Consider the following 10,010-nt stretch of genomic DNA (forward strand, 5'->3'; position numbering starts at 1 on the left):
GGGACATAATGTAATTTTTAGAACTACATGGATAATTTATAATTTAAGTAAACGTCAGAGGTGTGTTTGTAATTTATCCAAATAAAAATGTTTTGGAAAGCTCTAATGTGTGTGTGAAACACATCTGATGTGATGCTAATAATTTATTAAATTTTTTATCAAACCATTTACATGGGTGTAAAATTCACACAAATTTACATATGTGTGGATCCCACACCTATATAAGAAGTTTGATAAAAAATTTAATAAATCATTTGAGGCCTCTAATTTTAGATAGATGTATCATTGTTGTTTACCCCCCCCCAAAAAAAAAAAACAAAATTGTTGGTTTGTGATTGGCAGATCTGGTTCATACTGCTCCAGAACAGGCAAGGGTAGACCCATCTCGCCAAGTATTACATTCCTCCCGAGGAATCCGAGAAGCACGAGTCGAATACGAGGTAAATTCGTGTTTTGATTTTGTTTTCTTTAGTATATTCTTGTTTCTTGGTCAAAGAATTGATGGTTTTGAATTTTGTTACCTTGTTTGTAGGTTCATCGGTTGGTTGTGAGCAAAGATTCCAAGTTCACCAATTTTGCTGAGGTTGGTATTGTATAAACCCTAGCCATTTAGATTTGAATTGAAAGAAAACAAGGATTGTAATGTTATTAGAATCCGATGCGCGCACACAAAGGTTGGGGTACTTTCCGTTAGTTTCACAAAAAATTCTAACCAAGGTTAGGGTGAATTTTTATGACTAAATTACCCTTCATTTACTTTCAAATTTACAAAAAAATATCATTCTTTTTTGCTTCTTTCTTTTTCTCTACTATTTCTCTCTCTATTCACTCCCCCTTACCTTCCCATACCAACATCCCTTTCCTCTATATATATACTATATATACTAGCGGTAACCCGTGTCATACACGGAAAAATAAATTATATATATTTTGTGTGATAAATAAATTATCTTAATCTTAAATCATATCTTAATAACGACAAGCCATAATATTAAGCCATCTAGGTAGATGTTAACAATAATTAACTCATAAAATTTTACAATAAAATTTGATATGCATAAGAAATTATTAATTATAAAAATTATTGAGAATAATAGTATCACAATCACTTAATAACATAAATAACTTATATCAAACTAAACAAAACATTAAAAGAGAGAAATTCTATAAACTCAGAAAAGTTATCATAAATTTACTTGGACTTTTAAATCAATGGTGTATATTATTATTGTGGGATCAAATTATAAATAAATATCAATTTCTAATTATAATTTATAAGTAGTTTTTAAAAAATTTTAATCTAAGTTTGTTGCCTTGCTTATAAAAAGAACTTCTCAAATAAATCATTAATTGATTATATTAGCAACTCTCTATCTTTGATTTCCTCTATCAATGACACACTCATATCATATCAAAGTATAAATCATTCTCCATAGTTTGAATAATACTTGCACAGTTTGTACATCATTTTAAAAAAATTAATCAAGATAAGAATGTCATAGTATTATAAAAATTACATAAGAGAATAGTTTTAATCTATTTTATTTATAAAAAAATGATAAAAAAATATTTGAATTGTACTTGAAAAAATATAACAAATGATAGCTTTAATCATTATATACCAAAAAAAAAAAAAAATTATATCGGTTACTCAACGAAAAAATGGTCAAATACAAATAGAGTCATGAACATTGAATTAAATCATATAGACTCTAAATTTATAGTGTAATCTAGCAAATCAACTAATAATAACATAGAGATATTAACAAATATGTAGTACTTCCCTATCATCTTTATATTATATTCATTAATTTCATATATTATATGAAAGTTTTATTCGTCTCGATCCTTCAATAAAATAAGGATCAAGAAAACAAATTTGATAAGAAATTGATTCTAAACTTAATTATTAAAAAAAAAAAATTTCAAAGAGAGAATTTAGAGATGGGATTGAAGAAATACTATAACGAATGACAGCCTTATAAAAAAATTAAAAAAAAAAACATAACAATGATCTAATGCAAATTATTTTTATAACTAATAGAAAGAATCTCAAATTATTACCTTTTATAAATATAGTGAAGAAAATTAATTTTATGAGATTTTTGTGCTACCTTCTCCCATGTAACCTTTATTATTTCATTATTAATACTATTCTCATTTAGAGCGATAATTTTTTATTTTATTTTATAATCTTTATCATTTGGTAGATAATAACGAATAATAAAAATTATCAAGAGAAGGTTAAGAATTTAATAGGAGATAAGAAGTTATAGATAAGAGCATTTCATAAGATAAAAAATTTAAAATAAAAAAAAGATAATATGTGATAGGAGAAAAAAAAATGAGTAAATCAAAATAAAGATTTAGATATTTATGTTTTTGATAGATATATAGATTAACAAATCATATCTTTATCTAAATTTTATTATTTTAATTTTTTGAAAATCAATTATTTAATCTTTATCTTTATCTGTAAGCTATGAAATTAATCTTTATAAATTATTTATCAATTTTTATATGTTTATTTATCTATAAGTCATGAAATTATTATTTTTAAATAATTTTAAAATTTTTTATCTATAGGTCATGGAATAAATTTTTATAAATTATTTATGAATTTTTATATGTTTATCTATAATGAAATTAATTAAAGCATGAAATGAGGGGGGGGGGGAAGAGAGTACTTTTGTTTTTTTTTATAAAAAAAAATCAATTATTTAATCTTTATCTTTATTTGTAAGCCATAAAATTAATTTTTATAAGTTATTTATCAACTTTTATTTGTTTATTTATGGGAAGAAATTTTAAATTATCTATAAGTTATGAAATTAATTTTTTTAAGTTAATTGTTTATTTTTTATCTTTATCTGTAGATTATAAAATTAATTTTCAGTTTTTATATGTTTATCTATATGGACGAATTTTAAAATTCAAATCTCTATCCATAAATAATGAAATTAATTTTAATTTTAATTTTAATTAATCAAACTAATAAAAAATGAAAAAAAATAGAAAACATGAAAAGCAATCAAAGAAGGTTGCCACGTAGGAAAGATAGTGTTTTAAAATTATGAGAATTTAGGAATAAATATTTATTTTATTTTATAATCTTTATCATTTGGTAGATAATAACAAATAATAAAAATTATCAAGAGAAGGTTAAGAATTTAATAGGAGATAAGAAGGTATAGATAAGAGCATTTCATAAGATAAAAAATTTTAAATAAAAAAAGATAATATGTAATAGGAGAAAAAAAATGAGTAAATCAAAATAAAGATTTAGATATATATGTTTTTGATAGATATATAGATTAACAAATCATATCTTTATCTAAATTTTATTATTTTAATTTTTTGAAAATCAATTATATAATCTTTATCTTATCTATAGGCCACGAAATTAATCTTTATAAATTATTTATCAATTTTTATATGTTTATTTATCTATAAGTCATGAAATTATTATTTTTAAATAATTTTTAAAATGTTTATCTTTATCTATAGGTCATGAAATAAATTTTCATAAATTATTTATGAATTTTTATATGTTTATCTATAATGAAATTAATTAAAGTATGAAATGAGGGGAAAAAAGAGAGAATAATTTTGTTTTTTTTTAAAAAAAAAATCAAATTTAATCTTTATCTTTATTTGTAAGCCATGAAATTAATTTTTATAAGTTATTTATCAACTTTTATTTGTTTATTTATGGGAAGAAATTTTAAATTATCTATAAGTTATGAAATTAATTTTTTTAAGTTAATTGTTTATTTTTTATCTTTATTTGTAGATTATAAAATCAATTTTCAGTTTTTATATGTTTATCTATATGGACGAATTTTGAAATTCAAATTTTTATCTAAATTTTATTATTTTAATTTTTTGAAAATCAATTATTTAATCTTTATCTTTATCTGTAGGCCATGAAATTAATCTTTATAAGTTATTTATCAATTTTTATATGTTTATTTATCTATAAGTAATGAAATTATTATTTTTAAATAATTTTTAAAATTTTTATCTTTATCTATAGGTCATGAAATAAATTTTCATAAATTATTTATGAATTTTTATATGTTTATCTATAATGAAATTAATTAAAGTATGAAATGAGGGGGGGGGGAAGTTTTGCTTTTTTTTTAAAAAAAAAATCAATTATTTAATCTTCATCTTTATTTGTAAGCCATAAAATTAATTTTTATAAGTTATTTATCAACTTTTATTTGTTTATTTATGGGAAGAAATTTTAAATTATCTATAAGTTATGAAATTAATTTTTTAAAATTAATTGTTTATTTTTTATCTTTATCTGTAGATTATAAAATTAATTTTCAATTTTTATATGTTTATCTATATGGACGAATTTTAAAATTCAAATCTTTATCCATAAATAATGAAATTAATTTTGTTTTTAATTAATCAAACTAATAAAAAATGAAGAAAAATAGAAAACATGAAAGGCAATCAAAGAAGGTTGCCACGTAAGAAAGAGAGTGTTTTAAAATTATGAGAATTTAGGAATAAATGTTTATTTTATTTTATAATCTTTATCATTTGGTAGATGATAACGAATAATAAAAATTATCAAGAGAATGTTATGAATTTAATAAGAGATAAGAAGTTATAGATAAGAGCATTTCATAAGATAAAAAATTTAAAATAAAAAAAGATAATATGTAATAGGAGAAAAAAAATGAGTAAATCAAAATAAAGATTTAGATATATATGTTTTTGATAGATATATAGATTAACAAATCATATCTTTATCTAAATTTTATTATTTTAATTTTTTGAAAATCAATTATATAATGTTTATCTTTATCTGTGGGCCATGAAATTAATCTTTATAAATTATTTATCAATTTTTATATGTTTATTTATTTATAAGTCATGAAATTATTATTTTTAAATAATTTTTAAAATTTTTATCTTTATCTATAGGTCATGAAATAAATTTTCATAAATTATTTTTGAATTTTTATATGTTTATCTATAATAAAATTAATTAAAGCATGAAATGAGAGAGGGGGGGGGGGAAGAGAGTACTTTTGTTTTTTTTTATAAAAAAAAATCAATTATTTAATCTTTATCTTTATTTGTAAGTCATGAAATTAATTTTTATAAGTTATTTATCAATTTTTATTTGTTTATTTATGGGAAGAAATTTTAAATTATCTATAAGTTATGAAATTAATTTTTTTAAATTAATTGTTTATTTTTTATCTTTATCTGTAGATTATAAAATTAATTTTCAGTTTTTATATGTTTATCTATATGGACGAATTTTGAAATTCAAATCTTTATCCATAAATAATGAAATTAATTTTAATTTTAATTAATCAAACAAATAAAAAATGAAGAAAAATAGAAAACACGAAAGACAATCAAAGAAGGTTGAAAAGAGCGTGTTTTAAAATTATGCGAATTTAGGAATAAATATTTAAAAAAATTTGACAAAATAACTACATTTGATTATATAAATAGTATAGATAGATATAGATAGAAGTATAGACATAGATATTCTTGGGCTAAACTTATAAATGCATATATATAATTTGTATTTGTATTTTTATTTTAGTATATATATATATGCATTAATCTGTATTTAGTTGTCAGTTTTAAGAATGGCGGATTGATTGGGGTGATTGATTGGTGTTGATTGATTATCAATGATTGATTGTCTAGGGCTTCACAGTTGTGCAGTCAAGTAAACATAGACCAGCAATACTTTAAATATTCTCTCTCCTACCCCTAGTTTATTCTAACCAAAAAACACTTGTTTAATGCAAGAAATTCAAGAAACCCACCTCATCACCCACATGAAATTTCTCCTCTTCTGCATATATATACATATGTTTATATATATTAGGGATGGCAACAGAGTGGGACGGAGTCAGGGATCACTCTCCCCGTCCCCGATTCTCGACGGTTAAAATTCTCTCGTCTCCAGTCCCGATCCCCGACGGGAAACTTGTCACCGCCCCCGACCCCGTCCTTAACGGGGATCGGGTTTCCCCGACTCTGAAGAGTCCCCGGCCAACAAAAAAAAAAAAAAACAGAGCTTCAGATCATATATTCAATAAAAAATTTAACAATAGATTTAATACCCATGAACAACAACACAACAGATTCAATAACAGATTCAACATCAGCAGATTTAACAATGGATTTAATAACAACAATAGATTTAACATATATATTCAGCTCCAGATCTGAGGATCATTAACAACACACCCAGATTCGTCTCTTCACTCCTCAACTTGGATCTTGGCACCGGTGACCAGTACTTCCAGATCTGAAGAACAAAATCAAAAAACAAAGCGAGAGAGAGAGAGGGGGGAGGAGGAGCCACCGTGAGGGAGAGAGGAGGAGGAGCCACAGCTGTGATACCGTGAGGGAGGAGTGACGCCGTGAGGGAGCAAGGAGGAGCGGTCGATGCCGACGCCATCGCCGTAAGCATCGCAGCAGAGAAAGAGAGAGAGAGAGGCTGAGAGAAGAGAGAGTGAGTGGGAGAGGCTCAAATGAAATGAGTCTAAAAGTAACCTAAACATATATATATATATATATATGCGGAATATATATTCAGGGATATATACGGGGATTACTTCGGCCGGGGCTGGGGCCGGGAACAGGAGAATCTATCCCCATCCCCGGCCTAAAAATGATCGGAGCTTTATTTTTTAATACCATCCTCGGCCCGTAGGGAGTTTTTTTCAGGGAAAAATCGTCCCATTCGGGGCCGGGAGGTCGGGTCCCCGTCAGGCCGGTTTCAAATTGCCATTCCTAATATGTATCTATTTCTTTGTTATATAAATATTTCAGGTGTGTTTGATTTGTGTTTGTAGAGTAGTTTTTGAAATGAAAAGTACGAAAACTTGTTTGATTTGCCTTTTTTCAGAAATAATTTTGAAAAATTATTTTGAGAAGAGAGTTTTAAAAAAAATGATTGATTTGATGTGTATGAGAGAGAGAGTGATTTTGGAAAATAGATAACCAAACAAAATTTTGAAATTTTTTTTTGAAAAATTTTGTTTAATTTGATTACTCTTAAAAATTTATTTATAAAAAAATTTTCTCAAAATTTTTTTTCTGAAAAACAAATCAAACAAGACCTTCTTTTTCTTAGAAGTAGGTTTGGTTAGGGCTCTCTCTAGAATTGATAACCAAATGTCTATAGCAAAGAATTGATTGTTGAGGTTCGTTGGTTGTTGGCCCTCGTTATTGTTGCTCTTTTCTCTCTCTCTCTCTCTGGAACTTTGTGAATTGTGAACAATATATATATATATATATATATATTATATAGGTTTAGTTTAAATGAAAATATAAGGATAAAGATAAGGATAAGGGTATACAAGTCAATTTTACATGTGCGCTTTGATTTAGAAACCACACAGGTTACGTGGTTATTTTCAAATGTTAGAGGATAAATCGCACCTAGCTCAAATCACACGGAATAAAGTAAAGTTTACCCTAAAATAAATTTGTACTTCACCATAATCTTTGAAAAGGCAAAATTCTTAATAGTATTAGAGATACTCAGTAAAATAATTTTTTATAAAATTAGTGTGCCATCTTATGATACATCTTATAAATATAATTTCTATAAAATTAAGAATTTATCCCATTATGCATTCTACAAACACTCATAAAATATGAAAGTGATAATAATAGAATTTAAAAAAAAAACTTGACGGGACCCAGGGCTCCATAGTGACTAAAAATTAAGGGACACTTACGTGTAAGTCCTAATAAGTAGATTTATTATTTAATGGGTCTTATGGGAAAAATTTGTCATAAAAAAGTCTCTAATTATAAGTTTTAATGATAATTTATAAAAATTATGACCAAAAAAAAAAAACACTAATTGTCAATTTTTAGAGACATATAAAAAATTGTCATAAAAAAAAAATTTAGCGACAATTTTATCAAAACTTATTTTTAATAGGATTTGCTGAGAATTAAGTCTAATTATTATGAGCTATTGGTAATTTACCCAAAAATTAATTCATTATAAGAGGCCTATGCAACTCAATTATGTCATGTGGCATCTATCAATTTTATAGGTCACAGGCACAGTGTGATTAAGAAAAGAGGGTCTTTTACTTAATGGGAATTTTGTTGGTCCTTTGCTTGAATTGGTTCCTACAATTGTTTCAAGCATTGTCATAAGTAGGGATGGCAATTTGAAACCGGCCTGATGAGGACCCGACCCCCCGATCCCGAATTGTGCAGGTTTTTTTTGAAAAATATCCCCGACGGGACGGGGATGGTATTTAAAAATCAATTCCCGAACAGATTCGGGCCGTGGACGGGGATAAGTGTCCCAGCCCCGTACCCGGCCCGGCCTCGTCCCCGTTCCTTGGCTCGGTTTTTTCCCGAAATGAATTTACTAATTTACCCCTCGATATATATATACACACACATATAGTAACCAAACCAAACCTTCATCTCCAATTCTGTCTTCCGTCTCTCTCTCTCTCTCTTCACTCTACTCTCTCTCTCACTCTCACCACTGTCGCGACCAAGTCACAGCAACCATCGCGACGCCGATCATCCTTCTTCAGCCACAGCCTCCCCCCTCTCCCTCCGATTTCCATCGCTGCGCTGCCTCACGGCGCTACCTCACGCCGATCTCCATCGCTGCAGATCTCACTCGCTGCCGATCTCCTTCCCTCCGATCTCACTGTCTCACACCGATCTCCATCACTGCCTTCTCCCTTTTGTCGCGTCTGTCTCACACCGATCTCCATCATTCCGTCGCTTCTGTCGCCTCCTCCCTCGGATCTGCCTCACACAAGTTGTGTTAGATTCAACATGCTCAGATCTGATGAAAGATGTGTTAGATTGTTTATTTTTTATTTTTATTTTTTACATTTGATGAATTACATTTGATGAATTATATATTTTTTACATTTGATGAATTTTTTACATCTGATATACATTTGATGAAATTATATATACATTTGATGTGTTAGATCTGTTGTTGGATAATGTTTATGTTGTTGTTGTTATTTAATTTTAGTCGGGGAATTATCGGGGTCGGGGAAACCCGATCCCCGTTGGGGGGCGGGGGCGGGGGCGGGGGCAGTGACAAGTTTCCCGTCGGGGATCGGGACCGGGAACGGGGGTATTTCCACCATCGAGGATCGGGGACGGGGAGTGCGATCCCCGCCCCTGCCCCGCCCCGCCCCGTTGCCATTCCTAGTCATTAGATCATTGTGGGAATTATTATTATTATTATTTAATACAAACCAAATTGTCATAGCACTAGCCTCGAATATACGTTTAGTTTGGTTATGCCATTAAGAAGTCAGAAAAGTAGTTTTATGTTGGTCTGTGTTTGGTTACAAGAACAAGGTACAAAAGAAGTACTATATTAAAAACGGCAAGGTTGGGAACAGATGTGATGAAAAAATTGTTTGAGTTGATTACGCTTCAGTACCCTGTAATTTTATCATAATTTTATTTTAATCTATTTACTTTTAATTGTGATAGTTAGCTTGCAATATCATTTTTCTGTCCATCAATCGTTAATGGGGTCGATGGAACTTGTCAAGTAAACTTAATGATATTTTATTTTTTATTTTTTTATAATACATCTACACTTTTATTTAAACTTCACTTCGAATACTTCACTTTCAAGTTTCATCTACCTCATTGACTATCAAAGGGACGAAAATATGATATTATAACTTGGCTTAAAGTATAAGAAATTAACAGTTATAATAAAAAATAAATGGATCAAAATAAGATTATCGTGACAATATAAGGATACTAACTATTACCTCATGTTTGCCCCATGCCAGGGATAAAAGGCAACACCATCATCATCATCTCCCTTCTGGCTAAGAACGAGCAATTCCAAGTGCAGAGGCAAATTCAAAACTCCAATTGTTGCACTATCAGATGAGAGAATAAGTCCTGTATTGTCTGCTTCGACTTCTATGGAGAGGCAAAAACATATATGCATAATTTTAGTGTATTGCTAGTGTTTCAAGAGTAGCCTT

General features: G+C 27.9%; 1 long non-coding RNA gene across 1 annotated transcript; it reads right to left on the reverse strand.

Annotated features, from left to right (window-relative positions):
* Positions 1–6,130: 6,130 nt before the first annotated feature.
* Positions 6,131–9,945, reverse strand: LOC145814265 (uncharacterized). Its single transcript, XR_014357607.1, has 2 exons — positions 9,789–9,945; positions 6,131–8,787 (listed from the first exon to the last, which is right to left on the reverse strand). It is a non-coding gene; the product is annotated as an uncharacterized LOC145814265 (long non-coding RNA).
* Positions 9,946–10,010: the final 65 nt, after the last annotated feature.

Source organism: Camellia sinensis, unplaced genomic scaffold (genome assembly GCF_055761805.1).
Source record: "Camellia sinensis isolate YWXY unplaced genomic scaffold, ASM5576180v1 Unanchor1, whole genome shotgun sequence".
NCBI classification, from domain to species: Eukaryota; Viridiplantae; Streptophyta; class Magnoliopsida; order Ericales; family Theaceae; genus Camellia; species Camellia sinensis.